At 43.3% G+C, this 22,483-nt stretch overlaps 1 long non-coding RNA gene across 2 annotated transcripts; it reads right to left on the minus strand.

Annotated features, from left to right (window-relative positions):
* Positions 1-5,027: 5,027 nt before the first annotated feature.
* On the minus strand, positions 5,028-9,751 carry LOC123331908. 2 transcript variants are annotated; one of them, XR_006548717.1, is made up of 3 exons: positions 9,263-9,751; positions 8,001-8,112; positions 5,028-5,918 (listed from the first exon to the last, which is right to left on the minus strand). It is a non-coding gene; the product is annotated as an uncharacterized LOC123331908 (long non-coding RNA). The 2 variants fall into 2 exon arrangements; XR_006548718.1 differs by lacking the exon at positions 9,263-9,751 and adding an exon at positions 8,315-8,367.
* Between the last annotated feature and the right edge of the window lie 12,732 nt (positions 9,752-22,483).

Here is a 22,483-nt window from a genome sequence, read left to right on the forward strand (position 1 = left end):
ATCCTCCGTTTTAAAGGTGAAGGAAGGGAAGGAAGGAAGAACGGAAGGGAGGGAGGGAAGGAGGGGAGAAGCTTCTCTTTTCATTGGCATTTTGCTTGCATATAAAACACTGTGCTGCCATTAACCCTTCCTGGACTGGAAAAATTTTTTCTGGCTGTATCTCCTTTCTTAGAAATCCAACTCTCCTTCCTGTCTCCTGATTCTACCAACAGTCTGACATGAATGATTCACAAGGTTTTGTAACAAAAGCAACTATTATTTTTCTTAAAGGTTCTCCCTACCATGGTCAGCAGTGAAGCAAGAAATTTAAATGATGGCAGAAATAGGGGTGGGGTAATGTTCTGGCATGGATTTGAATTGCTTTGGGATCCTAAAGTAGGGAATAGATCCACTTTAGCTCTGACTTCCCAAGGCTGAATCTCCTGACCTGGCTTACACATCTTGCTAAATCTCAGTCGAGCTGCTGAGAAGGAGAGATTTTGGCCTTGGACACTCATGTGGCCATGGATCCCATGGCAGGGGAAGCCCAGAGGGATGACTTAGAAAGTCTGATCATCTAAAGTGGACAGATGAGGTCAGAAAAGCAAAAGATTGCTGCTTCTGGCAAGGCTCAGGTACTCAATCTGTGAGGTGGGAAGGCTAATGCTATCAGCCTGAGTTCCTATCTTTGTCCATCACTGGCTTCTGGACCAGTCAGAACAGTCTTTTCCCTTTATACACGCCAGGGTCGTGTCCACTTTCCATTTCATTGATCTCCTCTACTTGGATTTCTCCCTCCTCTTCCCCTTTGCTCATCTGAATGATCTAGGGATCTGTGATCCAAAATCAGAGTTCTGTATCCTCCATAGAGCATTCCTTTGTTGCCCCAGCCTGTGACAATCACCCCTTGCACAAATCTCACTTATATTTTATATTACATAGCTATTTCATCTCTCTGTGCTTGGATGGGGTAGGTGAGGACAACAACAGCATCCAGATAACGTTATGTAAAGTGTTTAGGGCAGGGCCTGAGATGTAGTAAGTGCTCAGGAAGTCGTATCTGTTTTTACTAATGTGGAGGGGCAATGCACAGACCCAGGTTAAGGCCATCACACATTGCACTATATCAGTGGTTCCCAAACTTTTTGACACTGGTTTTGGGACTGGTTTTGTGGAAGACACTTCTTCCATGGATAGGGGATGGAGGATGGTATCGGGATGATTCTCATAAGGAGCACTCAACCTAGATCCCCCGCATGTGCAGTTCATGGTAGGGTTCACACTCCTATGAGAATCTAATGCTGCCACTGATCCTGACAGGAAGCCGAGCTCAGGTGGTAATGCAAGTGATGGAGAATAGCTGTAAATATAGTTGAAGCTTCACTTGTTCTCTTGCTTCTCACCTCCTGCTGTGTGGCCTGGGTGGGAAGGGAGGTTGTTGGGAACCCCTGCTCTATACGATGCATAGCAATGGCCTTGAAAGCAGCAGGTAAGGTATCTATTCATGCTATGGATACACAAGAGGATTCTTTGCCTCCCAGAATAGATAGAGAATAATAGCTAACATTATGATGAGTGCTAACTATGAGCCAGGCAATGTTCTAAGTGCTTTACTTGTGTTAACTCATTGAATCCTTTTAACACCAAGAGTTCAGGGCGATAGTTACTATCTCCATAGTAACTCTACTATACTTTCTACTGAGGAGGAAGAGGCCCAGAAACATTGGGTAACTGGCATCAGGCCACACTATTCAGTTAGCAAGCAGTAGTAGAGCTGGATATGAAGCTAGACAGCATGGCTCCAGAGCCTGAATTCTTCACCATCATATTCTCCCCTTCCAAACTGGAAACTGAAACCTTAGGGAAGGTTATGGGGGTCAAGAAGGTCATTTAGAAGAGTAAAGGCCATTTAGCCGGAACATGTCCAGACTCTTAAAGAGAACACAGGCTTTGTGGGTGGCCCCTCTCTGTGGAGAACAAGCAAGCTTTGTATGTGAAATGGGTGTACTGATGCTCTCCTTGCTGCCTGCTCCAGAGTACTTTCAGTTGCCCTCAGAAAGCCCAGCCTGAGAGTCTGGGGCCTTCATGACTCACCATGAGGAAGGGGACAGGAGGTAGGGAAAAGGAGAGTGGCGTTCCAAGGTTGTGGGCACCAGAAGAGCCCTGGAAGACCCTAGGATGGTGGCAGTGAAGCTAGAAGACAGAAGTCTGCCGGCTGCTGACTGATCACTGCGGGGTATGAGTAGCCTTCAGAAACTCAACATCATCAGTCAAACCTCACGGTCTTATCTCACTTCTTTTGGGGCTCCTTGTTGGCCACTATCTTGTTGTTTATCTGGAAGGAATTTCAAGTGTTGCACAAAGTTGAGATGAAATGTCAATACTTGGTTTCGATGAAATAGTGCTCACAGGGGGATTGGAAATCTCCTCAGAGCCAGGGCTGGGTGGGGGATTTTGGAGAAAGGAAAGCTGTCACAGCTCCCAGACTTTGAACCATAGCAGCTGGCTGGTTAGAAATCCTGCCCTCCCTCAAAATTCACAACTCTGCGGTGAGCTTTCATTCCTAGCCTTGCTTCAGGCTATTTTCAAATCTCTGGTGACTTCACAAGGACTTGAAATATGAGGTTACACCTGAAGAACTGCTATAGTCCTACAGGTCTTGCAGTAGGACACATGATTTTCAGTCCCTAAATTCCTGGCTGCCTCCATGTCTGTCATCTTACTATTGGCATTTAACGTTTTTGAGTCTTAAAGTTTTTTCCCATCTTCAGGAACACTCATCTAAAAACTAGAAGGGCATCTGAAGTTCATCTGATCAAAGCCAGCTAACCTCTATTTTTTTTTTCCATTTCGTAAGTGCTTAGTTCTTCATCTTGAAGAAAGTAACTTCAAGCCTCAATGTCTTACATTCTTAATTATTTGTTCAGCCAATGTGAATTTATTGTTTTTTTATTTGTATTTTATTTTATTTAAGTGTGATGACTGTTCGAAGCAGGTAGCACATAAATTAACCTGAGGTTTATGACTTCTTTGAATTCCCTGAAATTGTAGACAAAGCTGCCTGTGCATGTGTGCACATTTTTCTTTTTCCCCTTGCAAAGGTCTTATCAGGCCTAAGTGTCAGTTGTGCTGATGCTTGGGGTCAGTGTGGCACAGTAGAAGAAGACATGGGCTTGAGAGTCAGCAAGACCTGGCTTTGAATCCTGGCTCTACCATTTACTAGCTGGAAGATCTTGAACAATGGACATACCCACTCTGAGCATCACCTATCTATAAAATGGGGAAAACACTAGTGCCTAATTTGAGTTGCCAAAATAGGTGCTCAATAAATATTCAATCATTCAACAAATATTTATTGAATGTTTACTCTGTGCCAGTTGCTCTTGTGTGTTCCAGACCTACAGCAGTGAATAAAACTCCCTATTCTCATGGTTGTTGCTGTTATTATTGTTTTGTCATGTCCGACTATTTTGTGACTCCATGGACTATAAGCCTGCCAGGTTCCTCTGTTCATGGGATTTCCCAGGCAATAATATTGGAGTGGGTTGCCACTTCCTTCTCCAGGGGATCTTCCCGACCCAGGGATTGAACCCACGTCTCCTGCATTGGCCGGCAGATTCCTTACCAATGAGCCACCAGGGAAGCTATTCTCATGGTGCTTATGTTAAAACATCAAAGGAGTGCAATAGGGAAAACTATGATAAGGGCCATGCAGGAAGCAAACAATAAGGACTGAGAGGGAGAAAAATGGGCAAGCAGAGAAGAGATTAATTTTTAGTAGGATGGCCGTGCTTTGAATATGCTGACATTTAAGCTGAGATCCAAAAGATGGGAAAGAGATAAGCATGAAAGGGGAAGGATGATGTATTAGTCTTATATCACTGTTGTAACACATCACCACAAACTTAGTGAATGAAAACAACCCTGATTTATTGTCTCACAATTTCCAGAGGTCAGTAGCTCAGGCAGGTGGCTCAGCTAGGTTCTCTGCCCAGGGTCTCCAAGATCAAAATCAAGGTGTAGGCTGAACTGCATTCCTTAGTGGAGACTCTGGAGAAGAATCCACTTCCATGCTCATTTCCCTTTCATGTTTCCCACATGGCCTCCCACCATCTTCAAGTCAGTAAATGTGGCTTGAGTCCAATCTCAATCTTCATGCGTCCAATCTCTCTGACTTTCTTTTCTGCATCTGTCTGCTTTTAAGGGCTCATGTGATCACATTAGGCCTATTTGGATAATTAATCCAGGATAATCTTTCCATCTTAAGGTCAGCTTATTAGTAACCATAATTATATTTGAATAATTCCTCTTGTTATGTAATATTACATAACCACAGATGTGACATCAGGGGCTGAAGGGTCTAGGGGCCCAAATTCTACCTACCACAGATAGAAAGGATATTACAGGCAGAGGGAATAGCATGCATAAATTCAATGAGCTTGGCATTGAGCATGGCATATTTGAGGAGCTAAAAATCATATGTAGCTGGAATAATGTGACCAAAGAGGACAGTGGAGCAAGATAATAGTGGACAGGTGGGCAGGGGCCAGCTCAGAGTGGGGCTGTGGTCAGGAGACTGTATTTTAGTCTAAGGGCAATGAGAAGCCATTAAAAAAGTTAAAGCTGGAAAATAACATGATCTGGTTGACATGTTAGGAACATCATTCTCACTACTTCATGAAGAATGAATTGGAAGGGAGCAAACATGAAAGGGAAAACACTATTATGCAAAATAAAGACAACAATCTCAACCTTTAATTCAAGAGCCTCTAAAGCTGTTTTAGTAACATAACACTGAAAATTATAGAGCTCTTTGTGGAAAATCCAAAATACTTGTATCTAAATTATAAAATATCTACCAATATAATCCCATGCTACCTTTTATGTTATAGTATAGACACCAAGGATGTCAGCAAAATTTATGTAACATATTCTATCTATCAGCTTATTACTCTTTCTTAAAAAATTTGGGGGAAAGACTATCATTTTGTTTCATCTTCAGTGACACAATACTCTGGTTTTGTCCATAGATAGATTGAAAAACACTGTTAAGAGAAGAGCAATTTATTGGGGCCTAGGTAGACACTGATGCAGGTTAGACACAAAACCAGGGCTGTTCATATGTCCTTTGAGTCTCCTGGGGTTCACATTGCCAGGATTTTTAGCTAGCTCTGTGAAATGCATTATTACAGTGGGAAGAAATGCAAGGTTCAAATGTTAGACATAGCAAAAGCCTAGGTTCACATTTCAGCTTAACTCATTAATGGGAAGCCAGATCCTTTCAGCCTGATTTCTATGTGAGTGCTAGGTCCCAGGTTGAAACTGTTTAGAATCTACCTGACAGCCTGATCAGCCAGGCTCCCATGGCCTCCTGTCCTGAAGCTCTTTGAGCACACAAAGCCCCCAGCTTTGAGCAGTTCCCCACCCAGGCTCCTCTCCTGCTCTCTGGTTTTCAAGAATTCTCTGAACTATGCTCCTTGCAGGCACTCAGACTTCTTTCCCGACTTTCTCATGCTGTCTGTCCATTGACACACCTCTCACTGGGTCCTTCAAATGTCCCATTTTTTCTAAATAGCCCTTATGTTTCCTTTCATCATTTCTTGGCCCCCTCCTCCCAACATCACACATCTGGGGCTCTGAGACTTGTCCATCCTGACTTTGTTCAGCTCATCCCTGCTAGGAACATACATTTGCATGTCTAAAAGCCCCATTAACATTATGATTATGCCTTCCCCATTCATCCTGCAGTTCTCTCAACATCACATACATTGAGAAGAGGGAAGGAGTTTCTATAGGAGCCAGGATGCAGGTGTCAGAATTGTGAGTGAGGCCTTAAAGGTGGCACTGTTGGATTCCTGAGAGCCGGGGCTCAAGTAGCTAGGAGTGGGCTGAAGAGGCGCTGGAATGTCCACTTCAGGATTTCTGGGAGATTCTAGGGTCTGAGAAACAAAAGCAACATTGTCATCCTTTTTGGACAAGTCTCCCCAGCTTCAAATGAGACAAGGCCTGTGCACTGTCACATCTTTATATCTCTTTGGAGCACTGGGGACTTCTTTGGTGATGGTGGGGGAGGGGGTGAGCATCAGAGAGCGTGAGAGAGCCCGAGAGGGCACTAGGGCGCGAGAGAGAGGAACTGATAAAAGAAAAACCTTTTTAGTATTTTGAGAAAGCATTTGAAAAAACGTGGAGGTTATGGGCTAGTCCAGTTCTGGCAACCACTCTGCATGAGACAAGACATGTCTGTGAAATATATGGCCCAGGTGGCAGCTCTTTCTTGTTCCGAATTATGAGAGTCATGCTGAACATTTATGGAGTGCCTGCGACTATGTGCCAGGCCCCACGCCAGGCCTCTGATGTGTTCTTATCCATTTAATCCTCACAATAACATAGGGAGATGGAAGTGATTATTATGTTTACAAGACATGGGAGAAAATTGAGGCACAGAGAGGAAGCAAAGAGTTCAAGGACACGTATCTGGTAAGTGGCAGAAGCAAACTTCCAGCCCAGCTTTGGCCAACTTTGGCGCCAATACTTGTCACAACTACACTATACTGGCTTTGTTGGCCAGTCAGGGAATCACTGCAGAGGCCAGCAAGTCCCTTCTTATCCAGCTCACCTCAATTTTGAATCTCTCTCCCTTTCTCTGCCCCCAGCCCCAGGATTTTCAATACCTTCTAAGACCACCCCCCACCACACACACACACACACACACACACACACACACACACAAAGCCCCACTGGGAATGGGAAAACCTTGGAGCAGGAGTCGAGTCAGTTCATGGCAGACAAACATCCTTTGGTGTCTGTACTCAGGCAAACACTGATGACAAAAGAAATCACAAGCTATCTTCCTGGGAACCAAAGGCCTATTTTGTATTCTTCACAGAGGAAATTAAAAATTTGTACACCCTTCCACGTCTGCTCCAGGTCAAGCATCTGCAGGATGTGTTAAAGCCCAAGACTCCATCTGGATTTCTTCAACTCCTTGTCCTTCACCCTGCCTTATGCCTCTCTGTTCCTTTATCTGTTTCTGTCTCCCACTTCTCACTCCCTTTTCATATTTACTTGCTAAGCCCGTAGCCAGAAGAGAGAGTTGTATTTTTACTCTCCAGGGTGATTTCCTGGCTGGTCACATTCTCCTCTACTGAGGCTCTGATCATCATATTCTCTCAGCAACCACCCAGACATATGTTTAAAATTTAGGAAGTGAAGGGGGCCCATTTCTGTTCAGCTGAAAATTAATCTCTTCATTGAAAAATGGTGTGACATGCCAATTAAAAATAATGGTGTCACTTTGGTAAAATACTGCTTTCAATTTCTCACAGTCTTTCCTCAGTCTTTAATATCACAAGGCAGAGTCAAGACTGTGGCCTACAGCACCAACTCTAGAACTTTCTGTTTGTACCACTCTCTCTCTTTTGGGCTATGACTCTATGAGTGACAAGTATGATTAACCCCATATACCTCCAGGCAGGTGACGTGCCTATAGTCATACTGCTAGAGAAAGGCAAAGATAGGACTCAGAGATCTCATCCTCAACTTTAGAGATCTGTCCACTCTTCCATACCCACTGGGCATATTCCTTCTCCCATGCATCCTGGATTTTGGGAGAGTGTAGTTGGAAGCAGCCAGTAGATGGTACTCTTGAGTGCCAGGAGACAATAATACAGCACTAACATTGTCTAGAAGTTTCCTGAACTTTACATGCATTTTTTCCATTTAATTCCTCCCAAAACAGATGTAATAAGTACTACTATTGTTCTATTTTATAGACGAGAAAACTGGATTACAGAGAGGTTGAGAACAGGGGTACTTAGCAAAAGTACTCCTTGACTAGCTGATACTCCAGAGTCCAGGATGCCTTATGGGAGGTGTCAATTCCCACTTTACAGACAGAAGTACCCCAGCCCCTCACCACTCAAAAATTAGATAAGAAAATTTTACTCAGATTGCACATTTCCTCCAGACAAATTGCAGAAACCATGAAGTGTACAGTTTAGTAACAATACCAACAGTCTTACCTTATATAAGGTAGGAGCTAAAAGCTCTGGAGTCAGTACAGCTGAGTTCAAATCCCTCCACTTGGTTGTTTGACCTTAACAAGTCAATTTGTTTATTATCCAGTTTCCCCATCTATAAAATTAAACAACAATAATGAAGATAATCACTCTGAATTTTGCAGGGATTAATGAGAAAACATGGGTAAAGCTTCTAGAAAAAATGTTAAAGCTAGTGTTATGATATCTGTCAGTATATTTTCTCCTGTTATTTCTCTTAAAAGTCTCACTGTCCATTTTGTGAGGCAGAAGCTGGGACACAGAGTGAAATGACTTACTCAGGACCACTCGTGCATGCATGCTAAATCGCTTCGGCCGTGTCCAACTCTTTATAAAACTAAGGACTGTGGCCCGCCAGGCTCCTCTGTCCATGGGATTCTCCAGGCAAGAGTACTGGAGTGGGCTGCCATTTTGTTCTCCAGGGGACCTTCCTGACCCAGGCATGGAACCTGCCTCTCTTTTGCCTCCTGCGTTGGCAGGCAAGTTCTTTACAACTCAGAGTCCTGTATATCCTCCTGACTGGCTGGCATTGGCTCTGGGGGCAACAAGAGCTCCACCTCAGGGCTTGGGCTCCCAGCTGCCTGTGTATGTTTTAAAGGGCTCCATTGAAAACATATGTGCTATGTTCCCGCGGCCCCCGCCCCACCCCCCCCAATCCTTTTTCCTTTCCTTTCCTTTTCTTTTATTCCTTCAGGGAGGAGAAATGAAACCAGATGCTATAAGACCAGGGGGGAAATCCCAGGAAAGTCTTGTTTGCAGTTAATTTTGTATATTTTATTGGCACAGTTTCTGTCTCTCTTCTTCCCCCTTTGAATCTCCATTGCCTTCATCCGCACTTTAAATGGCCCAGACCAACAGTGCAGTCAAAAGGCAGTGGGGGCGGGGAGGCCTCCTCTGGGATGCCATGTTCGGACTGGGATAGATTCTGTGTCCGTGGAGAGCCGCTTTATTTTCTGCGAGGCTTGAAAATCTCTCAGTCTCTTGGGCTTCACACAGTCTCAGGTTCCTTCCTTCAGATGCTCTGGCACTCCTCTGGGGGCAAGGAACCTGGCCAGCCGCCCTACTCCGGTCCCCTCTTCCCCTCCCCCAAACACCCACTTCCTTTATAGCAGCTGCAGCTGCTTGGGGTCAGCCTGGGCGCTCCAACCCCTCCCCCACACCCCTTTCCCCCAGGTAAAAATAAATAAAATGTCAGTGAACTGATGGCTTTTTGGATTGCACCTCACCTCTTTCTTCCTGTTTTGAGTTTTCTGATTTCTTTGTGGGAACTACAAACCTTGCCTGGACTCTGGTGTGGGTGTGATTTCCTCCTTTCAGGCTCTGGTCCCACTCTTCCCCCTACTCCCTCCTTTCCTGGCTTGACTGTCTTATCTTTCTAATTGGGGTTTCTCACCAGCAAAGGTTTCCATCTTCTCCAAAATTAGTAAGTGTCTGGAAGGGAGGATGGAACTAAGTTTTCTGTAACCCAGCAATTGGAGCTGAGAAGTGGAAACTTCTAATTTATCTTTTACCCAAGACTAACTAGTGACGATGAGCTGTTCTCAGTGACAGTGCCATTTGGCTTGGTGAAGGGGATATTAGCCACCGTTGTTACCCCAAATCAGTTTGTTGTAGGAAGGCGGACCCCTTCCAGGGCCCGAAACTGGGCTCTTGTCTAACACTTGGAAATGAATTGTCCGAGGAGACACATGTGCTGACAAAGCAAGAGATTATATTGGGAAAGGGCACCCGGGTGGAAAGCAGTAGGGTAAGGGAACCCAGGAGAACTGCTCTGCCGCGTGGCTCACAGTCTTGGGTTTTACGGTGATGGGATTAGTTTCCGGGTGGTCTTTGGCCAATCATTCTAATTCAGAGTCTTTCCTGGTGGTGCACGCATCACTCAGCTAAGATGGATGCTAGTGAGAGGGATTCTGGGAAGTGGACAGACACGCGGTGTCTCCTTTCGACCTTTCCCAAACTCTTCCGGTTGGTGGTGGCTTATTAGTTTCGTATTCCTTATCAGGATCTCCTGTCATAAAACAACTCATGCAAATGGTTACTATGGTGCCTGGCCAGGGTGGGTGGTTTCAGTCAGTGTGCTTCCCCTAACAAGTTTACAGAAAGTGTTCTTGCTTGCTCGACAAATACACCTTCAAGGCAAATCCCTTAATCTTCACCAGCCCCAGCAAGCCCCTTCATAGAACAGTGAACAGAACAGTGTGTATACACACACACACACATATATAGGATGATTCCTAGGTGTCTCAGTGGTAAAACATTTGCCTGCCAATCTGATCCGTGGGTTAGGACGATCCCCTGGAAAAGAAAATGGCAAGCCACTCCAGTATTCCTGCCTGGGGAATCCCCTGGACAGAGGACCCTGGCAGGCTACAGTACATGGGGTTACAAGAGAGTCATGACTTAGCAACTAACCAACAACTATATATACATACATATGTATATAATATATATGTATGCATATATATATGGGGGTAGGGGGGCATCTTCCCTGTGTAGAAATTCTGGAGCCATCACTGGCCATCTGCTATATAAGCTGCTCTCCTTTTCAAGACTGCAAAACTATACCAACATTTAGCATCTTTGGAATGGACTGTGATGTTTGTAAAATTTAGCTAGTGTGTATAGGTCCCGGATTGTGGCCTGGATGTATCAATCAGAATAACAACCTCTGTGGTGCACTTGGAGTTCTGTTTGTAATAATTGTAAAACTATATGCCATAAAACAGTTAACAACCATTGACTGAAATCCTTATTCAGTGTAGAACCCCATTCTATTCACCTGAAGTGCACACAGGGCTTCTCAGGTGGATCTGGAATGCATTAAAGGCTTGGAGGCAACCTGAAGGGGAAAAAGGCAGCTGGAGACAGGCTTAGAAATGTAAAGCACGTTGTTGTTTAAGGTCAACGTGGTGGCTGAATAGCAGGCGGCTGCTGATGGAGGCAAGGTAAACTGCTGGTTGCTTAAGCAGAGTAGAGGGCCTGAAACTATGTCCCTCTCTCTCTGGAGTAGAACTAAGAAAGTTAGAAATTGTGAGTCTGTTTTTAGTTCCTGTCTTAAAGAATTTATGTTTAGGGATGGGAAAAGTATGCACAGGTGTATTGGGTTGGCCAAAACCTTCCTTCAGATTTTTCCATAACCTGTTACAGAAAAACCTAATAACTTTTTGGCCAACCCAACATAATGGTGAAGAGGGGCTTCCCTGGTGGCTCAGTGGTAAAGAACTCGTCTGTCAGTGCTGGAGATGCAAGTGACTCTGGTTCAATCCCTGGGTCAGGAAGATCTCCTGGAGGAAGAAATGGCAACCTCCTCCAGTATTCTTGTCTGGAGAATCCCATGGACAAAGGAAACTGGAGGGCCACAGTCCATGGGATCACAAAGGGTTGGACATGACTTAGTGACTAAACAACAACAATATAATGATTAAGAACATGGCTCTGGTGCCAGGTCATGTGAATTCAACCAGATCTTCCACTAATCACCTTGAGCCAGTCATTGTCTCCTCTGACTATTGTATCCTCATTTAGAATGTGGAGGCAATAGTTGTTATCTACCTCATGAGGACAGTGAGATGAGCTCATGCCTGTAAAGTACCTAGCACACAGTGAGAACTCTACTGATGGCATGTGTGTGCTCAGTCATGTCTGACTCTTTGCAACCCTATGGATTGTACCCCACCAGGCTTCTCTGTTCATGGGATTCTCCAGGCAAGAATAATGGAATGTGTTGTCATCTTCAACTCCAGGGGATCTTCCTGACCCAGGGATTGGCCAGCATCTCTTGGATTTACTACCTTGACAGGTGGATGCTTTACCACTGCGCCACCTGATGGCAGCTACTATTTATTCAGTGCTTACTAAGTGCTACACTCCACACTACATGCTTTCCTTGCATTGTCTCCTTTTAATTCTTATAACTATCCTATAATGCAGAAGTCATTATTATTCCCCAATGCCCAGATGAGGAAACTGAGGCTGAGAGAAGAGGATGATGGTAATTGAGTGTAGCAGGTGCTATAATATGCTATGCTCAGTTGCTCAGTTGTGTCTAACACTTTGCAACCCACCAGGCTGTAACCTGCCAGGCTCCTCTGTCCTTAGGATTTCCCAGGCAAGAATACTGGAGTGGGTTGCCATTTCCCTCTCCAAGGGATCTTCCCGACCCAGGGATTGAAATTGTGTTTTCTGCATTGGCAGGCAAATTCTTTCCCAGTAAGCCACCTGGGAAGCAATAGGTAAGTGCGATAGGAATACAAAAATGGACCTGTCTAATCCCTCCTGGGCAAATCTGGGGAAAGCGTCACAGAAGAGTGCTTACGTAAGATGGGCTCTGAAGACTAAACAAGGATTCACCCAGAGGCGCAGAGAGTATGCAAAGGCAAATGCACAGTAATTGAGCATAGTCAAGTGCAGATGTGGGCAAGGTGGGTATCAGCAGGAAACAGTCCTGAAGGTTGACTGAGGACCTTTTATGTCTGCCATGCTGAGGAATTTAGACCTCATCCTTGAGAGAATCATCAAAGACGTGGAAAGGCTGCATACAGGGAAGGAGTCCAAGTTAGCGATAATGAGAGTCTGTACTGACATAGTAGCAGTGCAAACAGAGATAAACCCAAGTGCTATGTAGCCTCTATTTTCATCTCAAGGGCCTCACAATGTAGTGCAGAAGACAGTTCTCAAATCAAAAGCAAACCAACCATTCCATTACAATGCAGTATGCTCAGTGGGAGCACCCCACATGCAGGGTGCTGGGGAAGCACAGAGAAAGAACATTCTTCAGGTGCGGGGAGAGGTCAGAAAAAGCTACTCATAAAAGGAACCTCTGGAACTAAGTTTTGAAGGGTAGAAAGAATTATCCAAGCAAAGAAAAGATAAGAGGATTGTCATTCCAGTCATAGGAATAACACAGCAAAGGCACAGAGGGTTGTCATTCCAATCATAGGAATAACACAATAAAAGTACAAAGGATTGTCATTCCAGTCATAGGAACAACACAGCAAAGGTGCAACAGCATGGAATGTGAGGGCCTGCATGAATTTCAGTATAGATGGAGCAGAAAGTGCATGAAGGCTAAGGGGCAAGAGGGGTAGGATATGGGATTAGGAAGACAGCAGAGGCCAAGTTTAGAAGACTTTATCTGTGCCATGTCAAGAAGTTTCAACTTAATCTAGTAGGTGAATGGGGAGTCATTAAAGTAATTGAAGTAATTTATTTTATTTATTCTTTTAAAATTTATTTTATTGAAGTATAGCTGATTTACAATGTTGTGTTAATTTCTGCTGAACAGCAAAGTGATTCAGTTATACACACATATATATATTATTTTTCATATCTCTTTCCATTATGGTTTATTATAGGATATTGAATATAGTTCCCTGTGCTATACAGTAGGAGTTTGTTGTTTATCCATTGTATATATAATAGTGTGCATCTGCTAACCCCAAACTCTCAGTTCATATCTCTTCCTCCCCTCTCCCTCTTGGCAACAAGTCTATTCTCTATGTCTGTTAGTCTATTTCTCTTTCACAGATAAGTTCATTTGTGTCATATTTTAGATTTCACATGTAAGTGATATCATATTGTTGAGGTCCTTTAATGGACTGGAACTTGGTGGTCTGGAGTCAATGATAAGAAAGTAAAGGAGAGGAAGAGGCTGATATTCCTTGGTTTACACAGAAAGCCAATAAAGTCCCTGCATGGGGCTTGCTCTGTTCACGAAGGCCTCAGGTGCCCTCTCAATGGGGTGAAGGCGCAGAGCACCTTCTCGAGAGGGTCTTAGAAGCCTGGGCAAGAAAGTGAACTCAGAGGGCCTCTGTGCTCCAGGGGATTAGCCTGAAAAAGAGAGGGAGGGAGGGAGCGAGTGAGCGAGCAAGCAAGAGAGAGAGAGAGAGAGAGAAAGAAAGAAAGACACGGGGACCAGAGCTCTGATGGAGCAAAGGTGTTTTAATCAACATGGGGTGGGCATATATACTGTCTTACAAGGTAGTTATTCTTAGCAAAGATAAAGATTAAAATTCCAGACTTACAAAACATAGGGGATCCATATTAAAGAGAGAGAGAGTTGTAAACAATCACTTTTACTGTATGGTTCACAAGAAGGAAGAGGGTACTTATCACCATATAGAAACACTAATGAAGGAAATGCCTGGATTCCTCAGCCCCCGGGAGAGTCTTGCCTCTCCTCTTAATTCCGGAATATTCAGGAATTAATAAGGAACAGAGACTTCCGGACAGATCCAAAACAGCACACAGGAAGCCTCCTGTTAAATGCTTCCTGACATCATATGGTACTTGTTTTTCTGACTTGTTCCACTTAAGTATGATAATCTCTAGGTCCATCCATGTTGCTGTAAATGACATTATTTCTTCCTTTATTATGACTGAGTAGTAGTATTTCATTGCACATTTATACTACATATTTATCCATTCATCTGTTGATGGATATTTAGGTTGTTTCCATGTCTTGGCTATTGTAAATAGTGCTGCTATGAACATAGTGATGCATATATCTTTTCAAAGTTAAGAGTTTTGTCCAGACATATACCTAGGAATGGGATTGCTGGATCATATGGTAGTTCTATTTTTAGTTTTTAAAGGACCATCCATACTGTTCTCCATAGTGGATGTACCAATTTACATTCCCACCAACCGTATAGGAGTGTTCCATTTCACTGAATTCATTTAATTAAGGGCCAACCAGATGTAACGATGCACCTATTAGACTAGTAGTAGTGTAGAGTGTGGGATTTGAGGTGGTGAAATTAGAAGAGGCAAGACCAGAAGCAGGAAAACCTGGTAGGAAATTACTGTAACAGTTCATGCTAGAGATGATGAATGGCTCAACAAAACTGAGGTAGGTGTGATAGGAGGGGAGTGATGGGGGAATTAAAAGTGGCAGGACTTGGTGACTAATTCGATATGGTGGTTGATGGAAAAGGAATTAAGGAGGACTCGGGTTTGGGACCTTAATGATGAGTAAATTTTGGTTTCACCAACCAAGAAGAATAGAGAACAGAATCTGGAAGAAAAATGATGAGTTTAGTTTTGGACATATTGAGTTCCAGATGGTTGTAGGGTATCCAGGTGGAGAGGAGATGTCCACTGGAAATGTTTTGATATATGAGTATAGAGCTCCAGGGACATGTCCCTGACAGAGATTTAGATTTGGAAAACATCAGAATATGGATGATGGTAAAAATCATCGGAGGAGATGAGATCCCTAGAGAGAGGATGTATAGTGAGTATAGAGGAGGGCCAAAGAAAAAAACCTTTTGGACTATCAATATTCAGTAGGCAGACAGAGCAGAGCGTTCAGGAAGGTTGGTGCTTAGCCTGGACTCTACATTTTAGGAATTGTGGGGTTGAATGAGAAACCCTGACACAGTAACCCCAATCTTTCCTTCTTAGAACTTCTAAAACTTTTTGTGGCCTATATAATTGAGGATTTTAAATTTTAGGGCAGCATATTTTTCAAAGTCTAATTTAGTAACTTTTTCTGAATATTGTTGCAAATTGCTTCGCAAAAAAACTTTCATTACAAAGTTTTCCAAGTTAACTAAAAATCTCTCTAGGCAGAAAAATTGCATTTATTTTCTTTGTCTCATTTACCTAAAAGCTTTGAAGTATCATATCCCTTTGCCTCAGGAAGAGTTGCTTCCTCTCAGTTTTAACCTAGGTCAAGCACCAAGCATTGTGCTTAGGAAAATTGTAGGTGGCCAAAACGGTTCAAGTGGCATTATCTGTTATTTTTACCTAAATATGCCTACACTATCCTGTAACTACACACACACACACACACACACACACACACACACACACACAAGTTAGGTCTTTGTGAAATAGTGGTGGTTCAATTTCAATCTTGCCTTTCAGGTTTTTGTTTTAATTTTTTTTTTTGTACTGAAGGGCAAATAAGAAAAAAAAAGAAGTATGTGGCTTCCAGGGGCTGTTTCCCTTTAGATTACTACAGCATGTTAAAAACTGATCACAGTTGATATATATCAGCTTGCCTGAGTCTCTGCAACATGCCTCAAATGCAAAAATCCTTCGTGATGGACGATTGTGGGTAAAAACATACATGCATCAGATTTCTCCTCTGATAGCTTCCAGACCTCATTTTAGTGGGTTTGGCTCTTAAGGCAAACTCCACTGGACAGCACAGGAGTAGCACTCAGTCATTTCTCCCACACTTGGCCTCCATTCAGTGGGCGGACCTGACTAGCTGCTTACATCCTCTCCCTCCTAGGGGAGAAGGGAAGTTAGAGATCTCCCTGGTGAGTGCTGAGTTGCCATCTGCGCATAAGGTTTTATAGTCGAGAAACAAACACTCTGCTTTCTCTCAACTTCATTGTAATAAATCTTGGCAGAGACTCTCTCAGAGAGAGAAGAGGAAAGAGGGAGTAGAGAGATACAGAGACAGAAGAAAAAGAAAACAGAGGAAAAGGAAGAGAGGAAGAGAAAGGGAAGAGAAGGGATACATTGCCATTGCTATGCACTACTTTCCTGTTTGTGCTTTGTATTTGTAATACATGGGTCCTAAATGCCACAAAGCTATTTCCTTCCCAATGACTAGTAGTAACAATTTAATCCAAATGGTTTGTTTATGAAGGGAGAATAGGGTCTTTTGTTTCCTACCTACCTGGTTATATTTTTAAGTGAATTCTTGAGTTAAAAAAAAAAAACAAAAACAGCAACCAAACTCTAGTCAATGTTCCAATAACCTACTCCTTTTTGCCACCCCCTGCCTTTTGCTGCTCCACAGGTAAGCTGTGCTCTCATCCACAGCAGGGGCTTCCCAAGGCAGGGTCTTCCCTGATGGCTCCGTGGTAAAGAATCCTCCTGCAATGCAGGAAACATGAGTTCGGCCCTTGGGTTGGGATGATCCCCTGGACAAGTGAATGGCTACCCATTCCAGTATTCTTTCTGGAAAATTCCAAGGACAGAGGAGCCTCACAGGCTAAGTCCAAGGGATCGCAAAGAGTCAGACACTACCGAGCACACACATGTACATGCACACATCCAAGGCAGAGCCTTCGTCATCAGCTGAGGGTTGTTGTGCCCTGGCCAGGCTATAGCGACTACACAAACACGTCAGCCTTCACCACCAAGTCTCTCTTGCTATTGCCACTTTCTTGACCTTTGTCTCCAGCAGATGAAGGTAAGGGAATTCTTTTTTTTCAGCCTTTGGTACAGAAAAGGAAATAAAAGTTAAGGAAAGAAAAGAACAGGAAAAGAGAAAAGGAATATGAAAGAAAAAATACGAAAACCCCTGTAACAGTTGTCCCCAGGCTCCATCCCTAGCTCATGTGACCTTCTCTGCTTCTTTGCTCAGAAATTCATTAAACAAATGATGTTCTAGAGGGAAGATGGGGGCTGACATGTATATACTGCATCACTAAATGTGCACTAAGTCATTACAGACTTGTCCAACTCTGTGCAACCCTATGAACTGTAACCTGCCAGGCTCCTCTGTCCATGGCATTCTCCAGGCAAGAATACTGGAGTGGGTTGCCGTGCCCTCCTTCAGGGGATCTTCCCCACCCAAGGATCGAACCCACGTCTCTTACATCTCCTGCATTGGCAGGCAGGTTCTTTACCACTAGCGCTACATGGGAAGCCCATGTATACACTACTGTGTATAAAAATGATAACTAGTAAGAACCTACTGTGTACCACAGGGAACTCTCCTCAGTACTCTGGTGACCTAAATGGTAAGGAAATCCAAAAACGAGGAGATATATGGGCTTCCCAAGTGGTGCCAGTGGTAAAGAATCTGCCTGCAATGCAGGAGATGCAAGAGACACAGGTTTGTTCCCTGGGTTGCGAAGATCCCCTAGGAGGAAGGCATGGCAACCCATTCCAGTACTCTTGCCTGGAGAATCCCATGGACAGAGGAGCCTGGTGGGCTACAGTCCATGCAGTCACAAAGAGTCCGACACAACTGAGCATGAATGCATGTACATATATATGAATATAACTGATTCACTTTGTTGTAGAGGAGAAACTAACACAACATTGTAAAGCAACTGTACTTCAATTTTATATTATTATTTGTTCAGATGGTAATACTCTGGATATATTTGATTAAATATTAAATTTCAAAAAAAATTAACTTTAAAAATGATGATTTTTGTTTTGAGGCATAACCTTTTCATTCCCTATTGTGGGGTCAGGAAAGTATTGATATATGATATGACGGAGATTAGACAGGCAGTGGAATTCTCTGCCTGGGTTCTCATTCCAGGACCTAGCCCAGTGCCTGGCCCATAGTGCCAAATCACCTCCCTTTCTTAAAAAGCTTGAGTACCCTGTAGCAATGCCACCATTCCTGGACTGTTCAGAGTGTTCTAGCACTATGTGATATGCCAGTAACATCTCATTGGGAATCCACTTTTCTCAAAGGTGTTTGGTTGCGAGGGAAACAGATTCCCATTAACAGGCAAAATATGTTGCTTCACACGCACATATGGACTCACTTGTACACATTCATTGGGGTAAACAACCCACACCTAATGAAAGGTATTCTACCCCCTATTCTATAAGAAGCCTCAGTTCCTTGTCCAAAGGTAACTGCAGAGCCACTGTTAAGTGATCCTTGTCTCACAGGCAAGCTTTAGTGTGGAAAGGAGGTGGGCTCAAGTTGCTCCTGGTTTGCACAGGGTGCTGAGGTAGAGGGTCCCCAGTACTTCAGAGTGGGAGGCATCAGGCCTTGGGCTCTCATGGGGATGATAGCTCTGAAAACAGGTACGAGGAGAAGATGGGAAGCATCACCTGCTTTATTATAGTCTTAGCTCCTTTGGGGTGTGACTCAGATCCTGGAATGGAATTGTCCAATGAAAGGAAAATTTGAGGTCCAGAAAGGAAGGGCTTTGTCTGAGGTCACACCCCCCCCCACACACACACACAACCACAACACACACACATAACCATAACACACACACACACACACACACACACACACACATATATATCTTTAGAGGCAGAGCTGGAATGCTAGCCCCTAGGTCTCCAGCTTCCCAGGACAGTGTTCTTAATTCCCTAGCATCTCCACCAGTCGAATGAGCCAGGCTAGGACCTCTGCTCTTGGTACCTTCCACTGCTACTCTATTCCCTGTGTCTGGACTAGGAGCCTTACAAATGTCAAGGGTCCCTCAAAGAGAGGATTTTTCCTCTCCGTTTAGTCAAAAGATGATAGAGTTTGGGGGCCTGGAGAGAGAGTTTTCAAACTGTCAACTGCTCTGAAACACCTGAGATGATAATCACATCAGTCTTTCCCAACTGTTTGTTATTGACAAAGTCTACCCTTTTGTGAAAGGTCTACAACTCAGCAGAATTTTTTGTGTTTACATGATGGCTTTCCTTCCAATGCAGTCCTAAATCTGGATGGAAAGCACTGTCTTGTTTTTTTTTTTTTTTTATTATTATAATGTTTCTGTTTGATTATAACATTCATATACATTCCCTGGCAAAAGTGAATATTGTGGAAGAATATTAGGGAAAATATAAGTAAACAGATGCTGTGCTTAAAATAAATATGTACGTATAACCAAATCACTTTGCTGCACACCTGACACTAACAGAACCTTGTAAGTTGACTATCCTTCAATTAAAGTGTTAGTCGCTCAATTGTGTGACTCTCTGCGACCCTATGGACTGTAGCCCGCCAGGCTGTTCTGTCCATGGGATTCTCCAGGCAAGAATTAGGTTGCCATTCCCATCTCCAGGGGATCTTCCCCAACCCAGGGATCGAACCCAGGTCTCCTGCATTGCAGGCAGACTCTTTACTGCCACCAGGGAGCCATACTTCATTTAAAGAAAAAGTTAAAAAAACAACAACAACAAACTTTTGCCAACTGTTAAGAAATCCCTTTTCTAGACACAAGAGGGAGCTTTTACCTAAAATGAAAATAAAGGCAGTTTAATGCACATTCTACCATCTTTATTTTCTTTTCATTGAAAAAATTAAATTTGTGATCTTTGAAAACACATTTGTTAAATGATTGTGAATACATATAACCCTAGAGATGACAGGCTCCTGAACTTCTGTGACCTCTCGTCAGCAATTCATATGGTTTTCTATTCCTCTCCTTAAAGGTTCTCCTTCCTTGGCTCCTGAGACACAACTCTGGCTCTGGGTCTACTCATAACTTTTTTGATCATTTCTCTCTCTTCAGTGTGGGTGCTTTCCCGATTCCCCCAGCTCTCTTCCTTCTCATTCTGCAACATCTACACACTTTCCTTGACTGACCTCATGCATGCCCCGTGGTTTCAATCCCCATTATGTACTGATGAATAAGTCACCACATGTACCTCCTGCTATTAAGTCCATGCTGAGGTCAAGACATGCATATTCACTTACCTACTGAACATGTCCAAGAGCACAGAAGCTGCTAGAGGAAAATAAATCGGTTGGCCTGATCCAAGACTACAGAACAGCTTGGTTAGGGAGTCTCTGAGTTTTCAATGTCCTGTATGAACAGTGATATTTTTGAAATGGAATAAACAGCAAAACAGCAGCAACAACAGCAACAACAAAAATCCTTTAAATACTAGAACACAACAAAAATGATGGTAGACAGCAAAAAGGATGATGTTTCCCATCTTCTTTTTTACAAATACAAAATGTATCACTTAGAGCTGAGTTGTCCAACTTAGTAGTCACTAGTTCACAGGTGGCTATTGTGCACCCAAAATGTGGCTGGTTTGAATTGAGATGTAGAGTATATGTAAAATACATATCACATTTAAAAGAAAGCAGAGTATCTCGTTAATCTTTTTATTTTAATGTTGATTCTAGAACAGCTCCCGGCTCATACGAAGTGCTCAATAAATGTTAGCTGCTACTATTACTAGACATTAATTCTAATCATTCCAAATTTCTTGTTGTAACCAAAACCAACCAGGCACTTTGATGCTTCTCTACCTTTGTGACTGCTGTTTCACCTGCCTGGAATCCCCTATCTTAAGTTCTTTCCCTATTAAACTCTTACTCATCTTTCAAGACCTGGCTTCAATGTCTTCCACCCAGTGTTTGAAGCCTTCCTCATTACCAGGGGTCATTTTCTCCTCTGTGGCATAATTTACATGTTGCTATTATTGCACACATTATTATAGTACAGTTACATTTGTAGTATAATTGTGTGTCTGTTTCCTCCATTAGACTCTTAAACTCAATAGGCACTGGGGCTTGTTTGCTTTCTCTTGATATCACCAGAGTCTAGGACATTTGCCACGTAATACGTGCTCAATGGGCTTCCCTGGTAGCTCAGTTGGTAAAGAATCTTCCAGCAATGCAGGAGACCCCAGTTCGATTCTTAGGTTGGGAAGATCCCTTGGAGAAGGGATAGGCTACCCACTCCAGTATTCTTGGGCTTCCCTGGTGGCTCAGATGGTAAAGAATCTGCCTCAGATGGTAAAGAATCGAGACCTGGGTTTGATCCCTGGGTTGGGAAGATACCCTGGAGGAGGGCATGGTAACCCACTCCAGTATTCTTGTCTGGAGAATCCCCATGGGCAGAGGAGTCTGGTGGGCTACAGTGCATGGGGTCTCAAAGGGTAGGACATGACTGAGTGACTAAGCATAGCACAGATACTCAATAAATGTTTTCCAAATTGAAAATTAAATTCGCTGATCAAATCATCTGTCTTTACACATGAAGAAACTGAAGTTCAAGGAAGTAATGCAACATTTTAGATGGGTACACTTTGGATTCCAATGGACCAGGGGACCTTTCCTCTTGCCTCTGAAGAGAATAGGCAAAAAGTGATCTCAGAATACAAGTGCAGCAAATAGAACTTTAGATTAACCTAGATCTTTAAGTTTCTCTACTTTGTAAGAAAATATCATGAAAGAGAGAATCCAAAACCCTGATACTGAATTGAGCATTTTGTGCTAAATCCCTTCAGTCACGTCCGACTCTGTGTGACCCTATGGACTATAGCACCCCCAGGCTCCTCTGTCCAAGGGGATTCTCCAGGCAACAATACTGGAGTGGTTGCCATGCCCTTTTCCAGGGAATCTTCCTGACCCAAGGATCGAACCCTCGTCTCTTATGTCTCCTGTGTTGGCAGGCAGTTCTTTACCACTAGTGCCACCTGGGAAGCCCCTGTATCAAAACTCCTACTAGTTTCGGATTTAGAATATTGGTTAAGAATGTCATTTTCATTTATTACCCCACTTTAGCTGGCTAGTCAGCAAGATCTGCAAGTGACTGAAGAATGTAGGTTTCAATATTGCTGTACCCTTGATGGCAAGAATACCATAACCCTGGATGCTAATTCTTACTGTGCTGCTAAACTACTTAAACTTTAGTAACTGTTTTCACATCCATATAAGAGGGTGTTGGATCGGATGATCTCTAAAGTCTAACAAACTCCCCTGTGACTGTGACTATGACACGATCCTTCATAGACAATGAGACTTAGTTTTAGAGCTTCCTAGAAAAAACATG

This window comes from Bubalus bubalis, chromosome X (genome assembly GCF_019923935.1).
Source record: "Bubalus bubalis isolate 160015118507 breed Murrah chromosome X, NDDB_SH_1, whole genome shotgun sequence".
NCBI lineage: Eukaryota > Metazoa > Chordata > Mammalia > Artiodactyla > Bovidae > Bubalus > Bubalus bubalis.